The sequence below is a fragment of the Musca domestica genome, unplaced genomic scaffold, assembly GCF_030504385.1.
Source record: "Musca domestica strain aabys unplaced genomic scaffold, Musca_domestica.polishedcontigs.V.1.1 44, whole genome shotgun sequence".
Taxonomy (NCBI): Eukaryota; Metazoa; Arthropoda; class Insecta; order Diptera; family Muscidae; genus Musca; species Musca domestica.
In genome coordinates, this window is record NW_026712334.1 from 7,459,434 (window position 1) to 7,481,259 (window position 21,826).

Consider the following 21,826-nt stretch of genomic DNA (forward strand, 5'->3'; position numbering starts at 1 on the left):
AAATCATGTTTATTGGTCTGATGGTCCTTTGAAAAATATCCTTAAGAAATCCTTAAAAAAATCACGTTTTTTGGCCTTTGGGTCCTCTGAAAAATATCCTTAGGAAATTCAAGTTTATTGATCTGATGGTTCTTTTGAAAAATATCCTTAAGAAATCCACATATATTGGTCTGATGATCCTTTGAAAAATATCCTTAAGAAATCCACGTTTATTGGTCTGAGGGTCATTTGAAAAACATCCTTAAGAAATCCACGTTTTTTGGTCTGATGGTCCTTTGAAAATATCCGTAAGAAATCCTTAAAAAATCACGTTTATTGGCCTTTGGGTCCTCTGAAAAATATCCTTAAGAAATCCACGTTTATTGGTCTGATGGTCCTTTGAAAAATATCCTTAAGAAATTCACGTTTATTGGTCTGATGGTTCTTTTGAAAAATATCCTTAAGAAATCCACATATATTGGTCTGATGATCCTTTGAAAAATATCCTTAAGAAATTCACGTTTATTGGTCTGATGGTTCTTTTGAAAAATATCCTTAAGAAGTCCACATATATTGGTCTGATGGTCCTTTGAAAAATATCCTTAAGAAATCCACGTTTATTGGTCTGATGGTCTTTTGAAAAATATCCTTAAGAAATCCACATATATTGGTCCGATGGTCCTTTGAAAAATATTTTTTAAAAATCCACGTTTATTGGCCTTTGGGTCCTTTGAAAAATATTTTTTAAAAATCCACGTTTATTGGCCTTTGGGTCCTTTGAAAAGTATTCTTAAGAAATCCACGTTTATTGGCCTTTGGGTCCTTTGAAAAGTATCCTTAAGAAATCCACGTTTATTGGCCTTTGGGTCCTTTGAAAAATATTCTTTAAAAATCCACGAATATTAGCCGATGGTTCTTTGAAAAATATTCTTTAAAAATCCACGAATATTAGTCGATGGTTCTTTGAAAAATATCCTTAAGAAATCCACGTTTATTGGTCTGATGGTCCTTTGAAAAAAATCCTTAAGAAATCCACGTTCATTGGTCTGAGGGTCATTTGAAATATATCCTTAAAAATCACGTTTATTGGCCTTTGGGTCCTCTGAAAAATATCCTTAAAAAATCCATGTTTACTGGTCTGATGATCCTTTGAAAAATATCCTTAAGAAATCCACGTTCATTGGTCTGATGGTCCTTTGAAAAATATCCTTATGAAATACTCGTTTATTGGTCTGTTGGTCTTTTGAAAAATATTCTTTGAAATATCCTTTGAAAAATATCCTTAAAAAATCCACGTTTATTAGTCTAATGGTCCTTTGAAAAATATACTTAAAAAATCACGTTTATTGGTCTGATGGTCTTTTGAAAAATATCCTTAAGAAATCCACGTTTATTGGCCTTTGGGTCCTCTGAAAAATATCCTTAAGAAATCCACGTTTATTGGTCTGATGGCCCTTTGAAAAATATCCTTAAGAAATCCACGTTCATTGGTCTGAGGGTACTTTGAAAAATATCCTTAAGAAATCCACGTTTATTGGCCTTTGGGTCCTCTGAAAAATATCCTTAACAAATCCACGTTTATTGGTCTGATGGTCCTTTGAAAAATATCCTTAAGAAATCCACGTCCTTTGAAAAAATATCCTTTGAAAATTAGAAATTCCACGATTATTTTGCTTTTTGTCCTTTAAAAAGTTCTTAAAAATCCGCGATTTTAACCTGATCCTGCCTGAGGTTCTTTGAAACTATATTTTCCACCATTTTGCTCTGAGGTTCCTTTGAAAATAATCCTATTTCCTAGCATTGGAATTTTTTGGGTTTCCCTATGAGCAAGGCTGCACAATGTCCTTCCCTATCGCCCATATCTTTTTAGATTTTTTTATTTACCCTGATCTGGGTCATGTTTTCCACCTCGCCTCCACCTTCGAACAAAACAGTTCTCAATGCAACGGCGGAAAAAAGTGAAAACAAAACACTTTTATTGATTCATTTGTCGTCGTTCTTTCATTGAACAATGACAATTTCCATGTTATTTTCCTTCGACATTTGTTTCCCCCATTGTTACTGACTTATTTTTCTTTTTTTATTGTAATGACCCGTTGTTGTTGTTGTTATTATGCTACTGCAGAACTATTGACACAGATAATAGGATTACGACTACTGATGGTGGGTAATAGAAATAGAATGTCATACATAAGAACGATTGAATGAATGAATGAATGATTTAAAAGGTGACACATAAAAATATTGTGTTATTTAATATTTTCACGTGTTAGCTGTAGCAAAATAAATCGAAATAACAAGTAAAGGATAAAAATGATGAAAAGAGATACCAAAAACAAAAACCTCTTTCAGTTTATTAAGCTCTGTTATGGCAGCATTCAAGGGAGAATGTCTGTTACAATAGTTTTGAGAAGGAAAACGTTGAATTATCAAGTAGAATATAATAAAATTTTAAAAAAAGCTCTCAATGATAATTGAGATTGTATCGAAATTCGGCTCACTGATAAGTGCGGTTATGTTTGTCAATCAATTTTGGGGGCGGGGTAACATTAATGACTCAAATATTCCCCATTCCGATGAAGCATCTATTACGCCATAATAAAATCTCAATTAAATGCTCTCCTTCTCTGTCTTCCCTCTCACTCTCTTCAGCTGTTTGTTTGCTATTTTGTGAAGTCAGTCCGGAGCTATGCAGGTAATTAACATTTAATGACATTTCAATAAATTCAAAGGCAATAAATATTTAAGGAGTTCATGTTAGCACTTAAATGGCGCCCAACTGTGCCAACATGTGAATGCAAGCAACTGGTTTAAGCTCTAATGAAACCTGAGTGCAATAAAAAAGCGGAAATTTAAAATCGATTGATGATAATGAGAAGAGAGCACCAATAAAATGTTTATAGAAAGCCAATAAAGGGATTTCTATTCAGAGACGATCTTCTAAAGGCCCTTTATTCACAAAGGCCCTTTAGGGGCTTTCTATCCACGGGAAAAGTGCAAAAATTTGTAAAAAGTCATGAGTGACGCATAAAGCGTGGGAGTCAGTGGGTGAGTCTAACCTGTATATATTGCAATATTTGTATCAGATTTAGGCCTGGTTCGAAAATGAAAAGTATAAGTCAATTCAAATATATGTGTCCATATTAAATTACTGGCATCAGGCCATAAATGTCGAATTTTTTAAATATATTTTTCTCATAGATTTCAAATGATTTCCAGGTCAAGGACCGAAATTCTGGATAATAACACTTTTCAAGGTCAAGAATGGTATTTTTTATACCCTCAGCCATATGGATAGGCATTTGGCGTCGATCTAAGGATGTCGGTTCGTCCGTCTGTCTGTCTGCCTGGCTGGTGCCCACAGAGTATATATATTCTTGATCAGCCTAAAATTCTATGTCGATTTAGCGATGTCCATCCGTTTGGCCGTTTATCTGTCTGTCCGTCTGTGGAAATCACGAAATTAAGTAGGTTGATAAAATTCTACTCAAATGTGTATTATGTCTGCAGAACTTTTGGTATTGAAAATGGGTGATGTAGGTCCACGTTTTGGTATAGCCCCCATATACTGGTACCTCCCTTTTTTCGATATTTTCGCGATTTAAGCGGCAATATTCACCGGAAATGTTTCAAATTTGGTATTTGAAGTTCGCAATGGGTACTAAATCCTATGACAGAAAATTGTCTGTGCAGGTCCACGTCTTCGTATAGCCCCCATATAACGGTACCTCCCGATATTCGGTATTTTGATGATTTTAGCGACATTATGAACCGGAATTGTTTAAAATTTGGTATTTAAAGTTCGCGATGGATACTTCAGCCTATGACAGAAAATTGTCCGTGCAGGTCCACGTCTTTATATATATAACGGTACCTCTCTATATTCGGAATGTTGATGATTTTAGCTACATTATTCATCGATTTGTTTATCTATGTTTCACAATTGAATATTGTAATGGTTTATGACAAAATTCGCCTATGCATGTCCACGTCGTCGTATAGACCCTAATATAACGGCTACATTCGGTATTTTTAAGATTTTAAGAGAATTTTTAATGGATTATATATTTTTTTTTTGAAAATTGCCAAAATCGTTCCAAATGTTGGAGGGTATTCAAAGATCGGCCCGGCCGAACTTAATGCTTTTTTACTTGTTCGTATTTTTTTTTTTGTTTGCTGGCGCGGAGTACCGGCGATCACAGGTTTTCTAGTTCTGTGCCGCCGTTACTCATTACTTCGTTAGACAAAAGATTTTATAGGAATAACTGATTATTTTTTGCAATCATTATTTTTGGAATAATGGTAATACCCATGGTACAATGAAGAGAAGGTAGGTCAACTTTGAAAAAATTGCAAGTATAGAGGTCTACCTGTTTGGCTTGTAATGTCAGAAATAGTATCAAAACAATAACAAAATCAAACTACTTGTTGCATTTATTTTGAATAAATAATTGAAAGCCGCGAAAACTGAATGAAAGGTCAACACTTCTTTTCAAAACCAGGTTCTATATATCTCTAAAGGATTATTTCGCTACAAAAACTCTAGATATTGTCGATGCATACGATGAAATAAACATTTTGAAAACAACCGAATTTGAATGTTTTCTGAACAATTTTTTGTTATTGAAAAGAAAACACATACATAAACAAATAAAGATGACATATTAAGCCAAGAAAATAAAAAAATTGAAATCATATGGTATCATAGCCCTACCTTGATATCATTGTACCATGGTAATACCGACGGTTTGTGGTTGTGCTAAAAGTGGCACATATTTTGCAGGGTATATATTTGCTGGGTATTTAAGAAGGCCTGTAAAAATTATTCTGTCTATTTTTTTTCTCCTGCCGAATTCTAGTCCCACATCTATATAATTCATGTATGAGAGACTTTCCATCATTGGCCACCTCATTACTACATGCGTTCGGAGGTTTTTTTTCTTCCCATTGTCGTTGGAATTTCGAGGTTCACTGTAATTCGTTTTTGTTTTTATTTATATTTTTATTCCCGCTTATTCTCTTCCCACCTTCGACATTTGTTTGCTTTGACATTTATCGCTCGCAAGTTGTGACAGTTCGGCTGTTAATTGGATTAGCATGAAATTCACCTTATTTCGAAGCCTTACAAGCGTTTTCGGGTTTGAAGCTTCGCTAACCGAGCCATAGTGGAAGCATTTTAGAAAATTTCCAATGCAGTTTGCGTTTTTACGTGGTCTTTATCGTGTTTCTGGTTCTGGTTCAAGTCGTTGCGGCGTTACGAAATTGAATCCAAAAAATAGTTTAAAGAAGTCTAAAGTTTTTCAAAACCATTTGAGAGATTTGAAAAGAAATTATAAAATTTAAATTTTGTGCTTTAAGTTTTGTGCTTTACACATAAATATCGAAACTATTGGAAGCTAACGTGGGATTTTGAAGAAATTGCTAGAATTTATATCTTTGAGAAAGACCAATTACGTCATTCCAAAGAATATAATTGAAATACGCAAGTGAAAAAATATTCATAAACCCGGGTACAAGAAAAAATTTCAGAAATTTAAAGTTCGCAGTTGGTTTTAAATTGACGAATAATTTTGTGAGAATTAAAATAAAATAATTAACAAATCCCCAGATTTTTGCTCAATATTTTTGCGTAGAATTGAGTGGAAAAATTTGGAAAAATAAATTTCGATTATAAATATCGAATATAATTACAAGTGAAATATTTTCTAAGAATTTTTTTTCTGTGGAATATTTTCTAAGAATTTAGTAGAGAAGATTGAAAATTTCTTTGAATCTTAACTATACAAAGAGTGAGAAAAGATATTTTCGATAAACGTCCGTGGAATTAAAACCTTGAAAAGAAAGTTCTTCAAATCGTTGAGAAAGTAATACCTTAAGTCTTTAAGACCCTACCAAGGAATCGTGTGCTGAAAAGGCAAATTAATTTGATTAAATCGCTTGTGAAATAAAACAACAAAAACAGAACAAGGCAATAATTCAATATGCCAGTCGGTAGGGGATACGACGATGAAGAATTCGAACTCGAATTCGACGATGATGATGAGGACGAATTACAACAGGGAGTTGGGGTACGAGTACCGCCAGTTCGGGACAGTCGTCGCCCCAGCACGGCACGGGATTATCAAGCCGAAAATAGGCGTCTTTCCGACGACGATGATGATGAGGTCTTTGAAGAGGATGACGACGAATTGGAAATGGTGGATTAGTAAGTTCAAAGGATTAAAAATATATACATAATTATTTGCCAGAAATTAGGAATTTTTTAATTCTATTTATAAATTCTGAATCACTTTTAGTTGGATGATTTTTGAAGCAGAATAAGCATGCGCAAAATCATATTCACCACATGGTGGATTCTTATCTTGTCTTTGTTTTGTTTTGAGAATTTATTAGGTCACTACTTAGTCATGGCTTTCTTTTTAAATTGGAACAGAACACGGGTAGAATCTTATCCCCTCAAATTCTTAGCCAGCTTAGTGGTAGTTATCTAAGGTCAGGAAAAAAATTCATTTATTTGGCTTAATCCAGTTAGTGAAACTTGTGTGTGTTAGAGGACCTTTAGAATTGGTTGGTTAGTTTAACATCACATGAAGAATTCTTTCTACTTCAAACCATGTTAAAGCATTTCGATGACAAGTTAAAACTGTTACAACTCCTCTATGGGGAGAAGATTTGTTACAGGACACCTGTTGCAGCTCTTCTAGGGCCAGAAGACCTGTTACAGCTTTTCTAGGGACAAAATAACTGTTACAGCTTTTCTAGGGCCAGAAAACCTGTTGGAGCTGTTCTATGGTCCGAAGACCTGTTAGAGTTGTTCTATGCTCAGAAGACCAGTTAAAACTCTTCTAGGGACCAAAGACTCATAGCAGCTCTTCTAGGGACCAAAGACCCATAACAGCTCGTCTAGGGACCGAAGACCTATAGCAGCTCTTCTAGGGATCAAAGACCTGTAGTAGCTCTTCTAGGTACCGAAGACCTGTAGTAGCTCTTCTAGGTACCGAAGACCTGTAGTAGCTCTTCTAGGTACCGAAGACTTGTAGTAGCTCTTCTAGGTACCGAAGACGAGTGGTAGCATTTCTAGGAACCGAAGACCTGTTGCAGCGCTTCTGGGGACCAAAGACCTGTTGCAGTTCTTCTGGGGACCGAAGACCTATTGCAGTTCTTCTGGGGACCAAAGACCTGTTGCAGTTCTTCTGGGGACCGAAGACCTATTGCAGCTCTTCTGGGGACCGAAGATCTATTGCAGTTCTTCGGGGGACCGAAGACCTGTTGCAGCTCCTCTGGGGACCGAAGACCTATTGCAGTTCTTCTGGGGACCGAAGACCTGTTGAAAATCTTCTAGGGACCGAAGAGCTGTTAAAGCTCTTCTAGGGACCAAAGACTTGTTGCAGCTCTTCTGGGGCCAGAGGGCTGGTTACACCTCTTCTATGACGAGAAGACCCTTTTCTAGGCCCATAGGACCTGCTGCAGCTCATCTGGTGCCAGAGGACAAGTTACAGCTCCTCTATGGCCAGAAGACCGTTTACAGCTCTCTTACCTGCCATTGCTCCTCAATTTGATTGTTCCATTCGAACAAACATCGTATTAATTTTTTAATTGCTGCCCTCCAAATTCTGGAACTCTTTTCTAGATCCATAGGGCCTGTTACAGCTCTTCTGAGGCCAGAGGACAAGTTACAGCTCCTCTATGGCCAGAAGACCGGTTACAGCTCTCTTAGGAACCTGCCATTGCTCCTCAATTTGATTGTTCCATTCGAACAAACCTCGTGATTAATTTTTTTTAATTGCTGCCCTCCAAACTTTGGAACCTTGAATTGATATTTTGCAGTCTTTACAAATGCCATGGAAGCAAACATTGACTTTTCGTTGTCTTCATTAGCTTTGCAATCAAAGGATACGATTATCCTTTTCATCCTTTAACAAGAATATGCGTTTTCGCTTGGGTATGTCTGGCTGTGTGTGTGTGTGCGTGAGTGTTTACTGGATAAACATAATCTCTAGTTTGCCTTCTCCTTTTCCTGCGATTACTTGACTATCGTCCCAATGCAAATAACATCCTAGAATGCAGTTGGATTGGGAGGCAACCTGCCTCCATTGTTTGTTCGCATCACTGGCTGACTTAATTGAGCTGCAACAACAAAAGAAATGTGAACGTTTTTCTGCGAGTGGTTTTGATATGGCGGTGTGGTGCTGATGAAAATCCGTTTTCCGCCTTTAGTTTATTTGCCAGCTTTGATTTTCTTGCAGAAAGATAAACAAGGTGTGGGTTAAATAGATCAAATAGTACCACTTGACTTTTCGAGAAAAATAACTTGTTTTCAGCCCAAAGAAGCCACAATAAAATATTTCAATAAAACAAAACAGAAAATAAAATTTTATATAAATCCAGGAATTTTCTTTTTCAATTTTTCACAAAATTTTCATTTGTGAAAATTTGAAAAAAAAAAAAAAAACAAAATTTTCAATCAAGAGGTCCATATGTGTGCCTCAGGTTCCCCAATACTTCAATAATCACATTTTCAATTCCAAATAAAAATCCCGTCATTGTGTGAGTGACACATGTACATACTGCCATCGATTTTGTTGACTTGTCTCTCAGTATGTCCTGGCCATGACAAAATGTCTTCTACACATCCTCTCTGGACAAATGCCTGGATGCATTAGACAACAAAAACATTAAATCATTTTTATTAAACTTGACAAGGTTTTGACATCGGCGAAATGCCAAAACAACAGTAACAGTAACAACAACAATAACAAAAACAGAAATACAATTTGTTGGCATCCTTTCGACTATGACAGCCAAAGTAAAATGCAATGTCAAGGTTGTCGATAAACAAGATTTTTGGGAAAAGTCCATTATAATGGAGTTGTTGATTGAATTCGTTTAGGGGACGAATTGAAGAGAGGGAAAAGTTAAAGAAGTTGTTAAATATTGGGAATATTTTTTTATAGAGATTTAAATGCGACTTTTTCGCATTTCGAAGGACCTAAAGGCAAATTAACTTGAATTTTTTAAGAATATTTTTCAAAGGACATAAAGGCCAATAAATGTGGATTTTTAAAAAATATTTTTCAAAGGATTCAAAGGCAAATAAACGTGGATTTTTAAAGAATATTTTTCAAAGAACCTAAAGGCCAATAAACGTGGATTTTTAAAGAATATTTTTCAAAGAACCTAAAGGCCAATAAACGTGGATTTTTAAAGAATATTTTTCAAAGAACCTAAAGGCCAATAAACGTGGATTTTTAAAGAATATTTTTCAAAGAACCTAAAGGCCAATAAACGTGGATTTTTAAAGAATATTTTTCAAAGAACCTAAAGGCCAATAAACGTGGGTTTTTAAAGAATATGTTTCAAAGGACCTAAAGGCCAATAAACGTGGATTTTTAAAGAATGTTTTTCAAAGGACCTAAAGGCCAATAAACGTGGATTTTTAAAGAATATTTTTCAAAGAACCTAAAGGCCAATAAACGTGGATTTTTAAAGAATATTTTTCAAAGGACCTAAAGGCCAATAAACGTGGATTTTTAAAGAATATTTTTCAAAGGACCTAAAGGCCAATAATCGTGGATTTTTAAAGAATATTTTTCAAAGAACCTAAAGGCCAATAATCGTGGATTTTTAAAGAATATTTTTCAAGGGACCCAAGGGAATATAAACGTAGATTTTTAAAGAATATTTTTTAAAGGACCTACAGGCCAATAAACGTGGAGTTTTAAAGAATATTTTTCAAAGGACCTAAAGGCCAATAAACGTGGATTTTTAAGGAATATTTTTCAAGGGACCCAAGGGCCTATAAACGTAGATTTTTAAAGAATATTTTTTAAAGGACCTACAGGCCAATAAAGAATATTTTCAAAGGACCATCAGACCAATAAACGTGGATTTTTAAAGAATATTTTTCAAAGGACCATCAGACCAATAAACGTGGATTTTTAAAGAATATTTTTCAAAGGACCTAAAGGTCAATAAACGTCGATTTTGGTGGAGTATTTTATAAAGGACCATCGGCTAATATTCGTGAAATATTCAAAGGTCAATAAACTTGAATTTTTAAAGAATATTTTTAAAGGACCCAAGAGCCAATAAACCTGGATTTTTAAAGAATATTTTTCAAAGAACCCAGAGGCATGCAATAGACGTGGATTGTTAAGGAATAGTTTTTCAATACCATGAGTTCAATAATTATGGATTTTAAAGGAACATTTTTTAAAAGTAAAATTTGATTTTTTTTTTGCCATGAGGCCAAAAATCGTGGACTTTTTAACGAATATATTTCCAAGGACTTTAATGCCAATAATTGCATATCCCAACCAATATCCAAAAATCTCATAAAACCAACGAAGAGTAATTAAATTGTGAATGAAATGATTTATATGCAGGTATGTGTCTAGCCATGTAGACCAAAATTAATAAAACACAATGACATTGGGAAACAATGAAAACAGTTACCAATTGTCGTTTCTGCTGAATCTTCTTACAATTAAACCCATAAAGGCTGTCTTCGGCCTTACAAAACATTTATTTGTTTGTCAAGGACGCATTAAACATTTGTTGGAGAAAGCAACCAATGTTAATTAACTGAGAGGATACTAGCGGTTGGTTGCCTGGCACGTGTGAAAATCTTAGGAGGAATCCTTTTTGCTGTTATTTTTTATTTTCAAATTTACAAAAAAAAAAAAAAAAAATGATGAAAAGATTTTCAAGGTGTTGAGCTGGGTTTTTATTAAAAAAAACGTCTATTTTACTTTTAGCGTTATTTTTTTGGTCAAGTCCCTTGCTTTTTTAATTAGAATTAATGAACTCTGCCAGCCATGATTTCTTGTTTAGGGGAGTAGCGTTTTTGTTCGGGTCCTTCATCCATTGCCAGGGATTTTTTCTCATTGTTGAGGTGACAACAACAATTAATTAGACACCAAAATTGTTGGTTGCCACACAAATACACAGAGGCGTTGCCGGCATTGTTCTGAGTCGGTTTTTTTGTTTCTTTTCTAGGACAACAATTTTCCAGTTGGGTGTTGCGTTTCGTTTTTCGGTGGTTCTTCTTCCATGTAGCCTGTCAACAATTAAATCCATGCTGAGAATACTTCACACGTACGCACATTGTTGAAATGAAAACGGCACTAATTGGTAAAAAGTTGAAGGCCATCTGTGATTGGAAGGGAATTTCGAATTTAAGGAGCTTTTATCAGCAATCTTTAAATTATGAATAATTTTGATAGAATGTTTTGAAAAATATAATTTAACTCCCAATTAAAAAAAACTGACATTATGGCTTCATCAAAAATTTCTCAATACGAATCTACTGTAATTGTTTTGATTATCCTTCAAAATATGTTAATAAAAACAGGATTATTGTTAATAAAGGATTATTCCTTAAAAAAAAATTACCATTATTGACCTACCTTGAATTTTTTTTTTTAAATGCAGGCCTGCAAGCCTTACATTTATTGAAAATAAATTTCTTTATAATCAACGATTAGATTGGATGGTAGACAATTTGAGGGTGGAAAATTCTAAGTGGAGGGGAAAGAATTCGTATCAAAATCCAGGGTTTTGGGTTCCCAGTCCAAATTCTTTTATGGAACCAGTGTACATAAAGCCTTAACCATACACAAGGGAATTTCCCACCCCCAAATACCATGACTCGAAAATTGCCTTGCAATGCGTTGAAAGAATTTTTTTGAAATGAAATTCTCAGATAATTACCTTATGATCCTTGAAAATATTATTTAAAATTTCCCCATTGTTACCCTTATGATTTTTTAATAAGAAAACTTAAACAAGTTAAAAAGCAGTAAGTTCGGCCGGTTAAAAAGCAGTAAGTTCATCAAAGTATAGAATATATAGAGGTACCGTTATATCGGAGCTGTGCGAAGACCTGAACCTGCGTAGACAATTTTTTGTCATATTCTGTAGCATATTTCAAACAACTTCGGTGAGTATTGTACCTAAACTCGTCAAAATACCGAATATAGGGAGGTACTGGTATATGGGGCCTATACGAAGACCTGGACCTGCATAGACAATTTTCTGTCACAGACTGGAGTTTCCATTACGAACTCTAAATGCGTTATTTGAAAAAATTTTGGTGAATAAAGAGGCTAAAATCACCAAAATACCGAATATAGGGAGGTACCGTTATATGGGGGCTATACGAAGACGTGGACCTGAACAGACAATTTTCTGTCTTAGGCTGTAGTATCTATTTCGAACCTCAAATACTAAATTTGAAACTATTCCGGTGAATAATGTCGCTAAAATCATCGAAATACCGAATATCGGGAGGTACCGTTATATGGTGGCTATACGAAGACGTGGACCTGCACAGACAATTTTCTGTCTTAGGCTGTAGTATCCATTTCGAACTTCAAATACCAAATTCGAAACAATTCCGGTAAATAATGTCGCTAAAATCATCAAAATACCGAATATCGGGAGGTAAGGTTATATGGGGGCTATATGAAAACGTGGACCTACATGGCCCATTTACGAACATAACCTGCCTACTGTAAAAATAAACCTGTGTGCAAAATTTTAGCCTGGTATCTCAATTCGTTCGAAAGATAGCATGATTACAACAAACAGACGGACAGACAGACATACAGACGGACAGACAGCGGACAGACAGACAGACGGACATCGCTAAATCGGCTTAGAATTTTACACTGATCAAGAATATATATACTTTGTTGTGTCTGACATGAGTATTTCGAGGAGTTACAAACGGAATGACAAAGTTAATATACCCTCCATAGTATGGTGGAGGGTATAAAAATCCATAGTTCTTCGCCTGAAAGAAATTTCTTTAAAAATCTATGACTATTCAAATACAAAACCTTGAAAGAAATTTATTTTAAAATCCACGTTTATTGGTCTGCGGGTTCTTTAAAGAAATTTTTTTTAAAAAAATCCACTTTTATTGGTCTGCGGGTTCTTCAAAGAATTTTTTTTTTAAATCCACGTTTATTGGTCTGCGGGTTCTTCAAAAAAAGTTTTTTTTTTTAAATCCACGTTTATTGGTCTGCGGGTTTTTCAAACACAGTTTTTTTTAAAAATCAACGATAATTGTTCCGTATGTCGTAGAAGTATTTCTTAATCTTTAAATCGAGTTCTGTTGTTTTGAAAAAATATGTTTAAAAAAATCCACGCTTAAGGAAGTGGTGGTCCTTGAGAAATGATTCTTTAAAATAACATACTTTAAAAATCTACGAAAAATCCGGCAAATTATGAATGGAAAGCTAAAAAACTAAAAAATCGGCGTTTTGAACGTTTGCATCAAAAAGTAACCAAAATAAAGTATTCTACACTTTTGAAAATTTTCGAATTGAGACTTCTCAGATTCCGTGAATTTCAGGTATACAGTGTTTACGGCAATATTGGAAATAAACATACGAGGAATATTTCTTTTAAAATATGGCAAAAAACTTCCTTTAAGCAGAATCGTATCAAGTCAAAATGTTCTACAAAATTGTTTGTCATGAAATATGACTTAAGGCCCTAGGAGACGTCAAAAGTCTAGAGCTTACCTAAAATGTTTCGCAAAATTGCAAAAAACTCTAAAATATTTTTTGGGTGACTTTTTTAAATATTTTGTTTATTTTCATTTGTTTATCTGCTACTCTCCTCTATTGTTAATCAATTTAATGTGTTTCCTTTTTCTCTCTTTCTCTCTTTTTTTTGTTCCAGTGATGAGTAAGTATATTTGTTTTACAGGGACAACAGAGGAGTAGAAATCACAAAATGGATCAGCAACAATATCTGCAATGTCAACTACGACAGCAACAACAGCAACGTCATCTGCAGCATCAGCATGGAGTGGGATAGCCATCAACTTCAAAATGGGATAACATAGCCAACCAACTACAACGAAGCAGAGAACAAACGACAAATCTGGGTAAGTTAATTTAGAATTTTTTTTTGTTTCTCTTTTTTGTGAGATATTTTCAATTTACGCATTTATTTGTTTTTCGAATGCCATTTGGCAAATGCCTGGAATTTATTCTGAAGCAAAAAATGACTTGGTTTTTTACAACGGTAAAGGTTCTCTCGTATGATGGCATTAAATTACATTTTTTTTAAACCTTCAGCCATGTATGGCTACATTTGATACGGCCAAAACGTGCCTCATCGAAGTAACGGTCTTAGACCCTAGGTCTCTTTGGACCAAATCCGTTTCAGGACATTTGGAGTCGATCTAGCGATGTCCGCCCGTCTGTCTGTCTGGCTGGTGCACACGATAACTCTCGAATCCGATTGGTCCAAACTTGGAACATCATAATATTATAATAAAACTTAGATCGATCCACTGCTTCTTGTACCTGTACCTCAAAACTTCAAAATTTTAAAAAATATATATTTTACAGAACAGAAAGAGAAAGGATCATTTGATTTTGCTTCAACTTTGCTAATCCTAACATTTGCAACAGTGCTAGGTCAGGTGCGAAAATGGACAATATCGGTCCACTGCATCAAGTACCTCCCCCACAAAGGGCCAAAATTTTGAATAATTATAAGTCATGTAAGATGTCATGTAAGAGTCCGACTTTATTCAAATTACACACATCACAATTATTTTTTTACCCCATGGTCTTGTGTGAGTATGGATATCGGTCCACTCCTTCTGGACCCACCTCCCTCACAGTATCTTGAATATCCATAAATCTAAGAAAATGCGAAATTAACATCCGTTTCCATTCAGACTTCGTACAACTCAATATTTCTTTCAGCACAAGAACTGTTATAAAGGTGGTAGAGATCGGTCCATTCCTTCTGATACCTCCTCCACAAAGGGTCAATGTTTTGAATAACTAAAACGATTAAAATCCGAAATAAGCATCGGATTTTCTTCATATTTCACACGTCCCATTATTTCTACTAACACAAGATCTGGGATATATCGGTCAATAATCACAACAGAAGTCAAGTAATCGAACATTGGCTGAGGACATACATCTGTCGGCTAAACCGACTGATATTTTTTTACTTTTTTCACCGCTCTTTGGTCTAGGTCAGACAAGTGTATGCAAAAATGAAGTTGTATTCAGCCGGAAGGTGACCGTGGCTGTGGTAGTGTTTGTTTTCAAGTATTAAATAATGATTTAAAACAAATTTGTAGTGATTTGATGGCTTTAATCATGAGGTCCCATTGCACTGGAGTCAGTATACGATGCCTTGATCAGCGCCTCTAAGGTATTGTCCAGAGTACGCTGAGGGAGTTCAATACCTCGTTAAAGGTCCACTAATTGGAAATTCTTTCCTATTGATAAGGCGCTGAGGACTATCTTATGCTACTGATGGAGCGAGGCTTATTCACCTCCGCTCTACAGTTACCAAACGGCTGCCTAAGTATTTTGAAGGCGGGGCAAGAATGGGTGGATACACAGTCCTTTAAAAGGCTTGTAAAACATTCATTAGAAATTCGTACTAAAACATTCTTAAGAGTACAAATTTCCACATTTTCGTACTTTTATGTACCTCCATATCTCAATTCCAGATACCAACAGAACCTCCTTATCAAATGTTGGGGATTCCAACACGCAATACCAAATTTTGTACTATTTTAATACTTTACGTATAAAAATGGGGTGCTATTCCGACAGACACCTCAATATTAGATTCTGTGATGCCAGGACTTATCCTTTCACTCAATACCAAATATTGTACAACTTAGTACTTTTCGTACAATTATAGTACAGATTTCTAAAGCCACCACTATATCTCAATTCCAGATTGCAACAGAGACCTCCAATATCAAATTCTAGGGTTCCAACACTATCCCTTAATCTAATACCACATTTAGTACCTTTTAGTATTTTTTGCAAGCCATATAAAGGACTTGGACTCCATATCTCAATTCCAGGTACTAACAGACACCTCCATATCAAATTTTGAGGATTCTAGTTCTATTCCAACACGCAATACTAAATTTAGTACAATTTAGTACTTTTCGTACAAATATAGGGCACATTTCCAGAATCATCTTCATATGTCGATTTCAGATACCAACAGACCCCTCAATATTAGATTCTACGATACCAGCACTTATCCTTTCACTTAATACCAAATATAGTACATTTCGTACAAGTATAGTACAGATTTCTAAAACCACCACGATATCTCAATTTCAGATTGCAACAGATACCTCAAATATCAAATTCTAGTATTCCACCACTATCCCTTCACCCAATACCACATTTAGTACCTTTTAGTATTTGTTGCACAAATTTGCATTTCCAAATCGCCGCCAAATCTCAAACATAGATACCATCAGTAAACTAAATATTGAATTTCAGAATTGTATCTCTATCCCTTCACACAATACCCAATTTTGTATCTATTAGTAATTTTCTTACAATTATAGTACACATTTTCAAAACATCTTCCATATGTCTAGGCTTCTTACTAAAACATACTTAAAAGTACAATATTTCACATTTTAGTACATTAAGGTACCTTTTAGTATGAGCTTCCAACCAATTCTTTATAAGCCACATAAAGGACTTCGTAAGGCACCTCATGTCTAAGCTCTCAGCTCTCTACTAAACCTCATACACATTTCAAAACAATTATTCCTATCTCTTATTGTCAAGTTAAGTACATTATGATTGATAAAATGAAAATATAGATATGTGGAAAGGGAATCCCTTTTAAGGCATAAAAGGAAAGTGGTACTCCCCTTGCAATAACCCACAAACCACCAACCAATTTGCAATATTTCTACACGCACTTAAACATCGGCATTGCTTGTAATCATGCTCCTCATCGTTATCAACATCATCGTCATAATTATTATATTCGTATTCATCATCATAATGTATGCATATATATACATCTATATACTTACACATATAGATATGAAATCGACCCAGTGACATACAGATATAAAACACAACCACGGAAATGGATGCTCCACATATGACTGCGATGTGCTGCGCTACGATGATGATTGGGCGAAAGGCAGTGAAAGAAAGAAAATTCTTAAATGTGATTACAACAAATCCTACAATTATAAACGTGGCATGCAATTAAAGACGATGACGACGACTACGAAGAAGAGGAGCACACGGCAAGGATCAAAGCCATAAAGATTATCATTAGAATGATTCAAATATTTTAATTAAATGAAAAAAGAAAAAAAAAATACTAACGAGCATATTAAATATAGCCTAAAAGTAGACATCAATTATAAAAGTTTTTCCCACAACACGTGCAACAGGATATTTGCTGCAATTCCTAAGAATTTTAATGAAATTATATATTTTATTAAATCGCGAAATATCTTTAGGAACAGATGGAAAGTGAAAGAATTAATGAATATTTTTTCAGGGCTGGCGGACCATAATAGTTAATTTTAATTTTTGTTTCGGGGATTTTTTAAAGAAAATTTTTTCGGGAGCAGAGGACATATAATCGATAATAATAATAATATAATAATAACAATAATAATAATATAATAATATAATAATAATAATAATAATAATAATAATAATAATAATAATAATAATAATAATAATAATAATAATAATAATAATAATAATAATAATAATAAAAATAATAATAATAATAATAATAATATAATAATAATAATAATAATAATAATATAATAATAATAATAATAATAATAATAAATAATAATAATAATAATAATAATAATAATAATAATAATAATAATAAGAAATAATAATAATAATAATAATAAATATAATAATAATAATAATAATAATAATAATAATAATAATAATAATAATAATAATAATAATAATAATATAATAATAATAATATAATAATAATAATATAATAATATAATAATAATAATAATAATATAATAAATAATAATAATAATATAATAATAATAATAATAATAATAAGAATAATATAATAATAATAATAATATAATAATAATAATAATAATAATAATAATAATAATAATAATAATAATAATAATAATAATATAATAATAATAAAATAATAATAATAATATAATAATAAATATAGAATAATACGAATAATAATAATAATAATAATATAAATATAATAATAATATAATAATAATAATAATAATATAATAATAATAATAATAATAATAATAATAATAATAATAATAACAATAATAATAATAATAATAATAATAATAATAATAATAATAATAATAATAATAATAATAATAATAATAATAATAATATAATAATAATAATAATAATAATAATAATAATAATAATAATAATAATATAATAATAATATAATAATAATAATATAATAATAATAATAAATAATAATAATAATAATATAATAATAATAATAATAATAATAATAATAATAATAATAATAATAATAATAATAATAATAATAATAATAATAATAATAATAATAATAATAATAATAATAATAATAATAATAATAATAATAATAATAATAATAATAATAATAATAATAATAATAATAATAATAATAATAATAATAATAATAATAATAATAATAATAATAATAATAATAATAATAATAATAATAATAATAATAAAATATAATAATAATATAATAATAATAATATAATATAATAATAATAATAATAATATGATTGTTTAGGGATTGTTTAAGGAAAATTTTTTAAAGTTCTCACTCGGAATTTTTTTTGACTGAAGAAAAAAATTGCAGGACCACCGTAACAATTGGTTTTGATTTTTAAAGGATATTTTCCAAGGATCATCAGAGCATTAATTATGTTTTTTATTTTTTTAAAGAATTGCGGAATCTTTTATTGATTATTTTTTAAGCAACACAACAATGAGTGTGAATTTTTTAAAAAAATGTTTTGTGGTTGTCACTGCCATAAATGTGGATTTTTCAGGAGGTCTGTCAGACCCATTCTATTGCGGTTTTTATACATATAGTTCTAGCAAATGCCCGTGAAATATCAACCTTAAAATTTAAGATTTATTCCAATGGTTTATGTTAGGCCTTTAGTGCTCAAAATCCGAAATTTTTTCAGTGTGACAAAAACGTTTCCATCAAAACTTTATACATCGTATTAAATTTTCAGACTTTTTCCTTTTTAGGAAAGAATATTGGGAACATGTTTAGCTTTCACATGTCTTCAAAAATATTAGTAAAAGTCTTCAAAAATATTAGTAAAACGATTACACAATGGACCCACATCCAATTTTAACACACATCTGACCAAAACTGTTTCAGTATCTCCAAATGTAAACCCCTGAAACCAACCAGTGACCTCAATATAAAATTTCAGGATTTTAGCCCTGTAACTTCCCTCACTATCCAATTTTGTAACATTTAGTACTCACATCCAAAACAATCTAAATCTCTCCAACCTAGATACCAGCAGTGATTCCAAATTGGTACCATTTGGTACTTTTCGAACGATTATAGTAAGCATTTGCAAAACCAACTCCGTATACCGAAGTTAGCAATATTTAGTACTTTTCGTTCAAATATAGGGCGCATTTCCAATATCACTTCCATATTTAAACTCTATTCCTTCATTCAATACCAAATTAAGCACTATTAAGTATTTTTCGTACAATTTTAGTACACATTTCCAAAGCCTTCATATCGTCACGACAGTGACCTCAATATCAAATTTCAGGATTCTATCTATATCCCTTCAGCCAAAACCAAATTTAGTACCACTAAGAACTTTTCGTACAAATGTAGGGCGTATTTCCAAAACCACTTCTATACCATACCTTACCCACAGACATCCGTATCAAAATGTGGGATTTAAGCTCTATCGCTTCACCCAAAACCAAATTTAGTACATTTTAGTACTTTTAAAGCTATAGTATATATTTCTAAAACCACTTCCGCATCTCAATTCCAGATGCCAACATAGATTGTGGTCTATCAAATATGAGAATTCCAAACCTATCCCTTCACCCGATAACAAATTTAGTACCATTTAGTATCAAATTTGAGAACTCCAGCCCTATCATCTCACACAATATCTAATTTTGTACCATTCAGTACTTTTGGTACAATTACAGTACACATTTCCAAAATCAGATCTATATCATAACGATTGAAGCTAACAGTAACCTCCAAAACAAATTTCGGGATTCCAGTTCTATTCCTTCAACCAATACCAAATTTAGCACTATTTTGTACTATTCGTACAATTATAGTACACATTTCAAAAACCATCTCCATATCTTAACTAACGACACCAACAGTGACCTCAATGTCATATTTCCATTTACCAAACATTAAATTTAGTACCATTTATTATATTTCGTACAAATATAGGGCGTATTTCCAAAACCACTTCCATACCTTAACCGCCTACATCAACAGTGACATCTCCAGACCTCAATATCAAATATTTAGATTCCAGCCATTTATCTATATCCAATAACAAATTTAGTACAACTTAGTACTTTTCGTAGAAGTATGGGACGTATTTCCAAATCAATGCCAAATCTCAAACATAGATACCATTAGTAATTGTATCTCTCTAAACCTTTACGCAATACCAAATATAATACCATTCAGTACTTTTCATACAATTATAGTACACATTTCCAAAACCACCTCCATATGTCCTGGCTACCTATGAACAGTGAACCTAATATTAGTTTTCAAACTCTGTCTGTTCACTCAATACCAAATAGTACTTTTCGTTCTTAAGAATATTTTTTTAAGGTATACTACAGCAATACTTATGGATTTTCGAAATAATAATCTTCTGTTGGTTACCTTAGATTTCAAAGGAATATATTTTTTCATGGCTTCAAAAGAAATTCAAGGATATTTTAAATAATATTTTTGAACAAAACTTTTTTTCTCAAAAGAAGAAAACTTCCACCTCAACATCTTTTGCTACGAGACAACAAAAATTGGATTTTATTTGGTGTCCGCTGAAAACTATTTTTTGTTTCTTTTTTCGATCACGAAATGGCCAAAAATCATTATCTTGACATTGCAATTTGCCAAACAACGCAACTCTCTATTCCGCATTGTGGTCAGGTTATTTGGTCATAACCGCCAAAATGTGTCGCTGAAATGGAACAGTTTTGAACAATTGTTCATTTCCTTGCCAGTTTTTGTTTTCATTTGCTTTCTGATGGCCCCTTGCACATATACACCCACACACACACACATAGAGAGAATAAACAATAATCACCGGAACATGGTTGTGAAAACAATACAAGAATTGAAACATTTCGCTGTACGACTGGATGTGGGGAAAGCTCTCCTCACGGTCATGGTTGGCTGAAGAGGCAAAAACCAACCGACTCCTTTGTTGGTGTGTCCTGCAAATATTTTTTTCTCGTTTTCCACTTCAAACGAATCGTTACTTGACTGGCTGCCTATTCTCGTTTTGCTAACAGACTGCCTGCCGGCCTTAGAGGTTATTATTGTTTGTTTTATTGTTGTAGTTGTTTTTGTGTTTCATTGCAAAACAAAGCAGAACAATTGAAACGATGAGGAGATTCATTTACGGCTCGCATTCTGAACTCCATTGACGGCATTGAAATGTTGTCTTTTGGCGGCATATTTCAGTGATTCAATTTGTGATTGTTATTCCTTGTTGTTTTATTGTCATCGTCCTGACTATACAATTCTCTCTCCGTTTTGCCATTCGGCTAAAGAAAACAAAAAAAAAAATCATGGCCTCACCTTTCCTTCTTGATGAAGTTCTGCCGTTGAAGTTGTTATTATTAATATTTCGACTCAATTAAATGACTGTTTTTGTATAATTATCTACGCTATTCGTAAAAGGAGAAGGTAGTGATATTTTTAGCCATAGATACAAACCTATCACAACAAATTCCATTAAATAAATATTTTTGTTACATTTAAAATATTTAAAAATAATTCACGACTGTTG

At 32.8% G+C, this 21,826-nt stretch overlaps 1 protein-coding gene across 1 annotated transcript in view; it reads left to right on the forward strand.

Moving 5' to 3' along the window:
* LOC101888822 (protein MAK16 homolog A) overlaps positions 1-21,826 on the forward strand; it is a 105,076-nt gene that overhangs the window by 28,412 nt on the left and 54,838 nt on the right. The window contains exon 6 of the mRNA XM_059127355.1: positions 13,672-13,879. The gene's annotated coding sequence lies outside the window, so the exon portion shown is untranslated. The remainder of the gene's footprint in view (positions 1-13,671; positions 13,880-21,826) is intronic.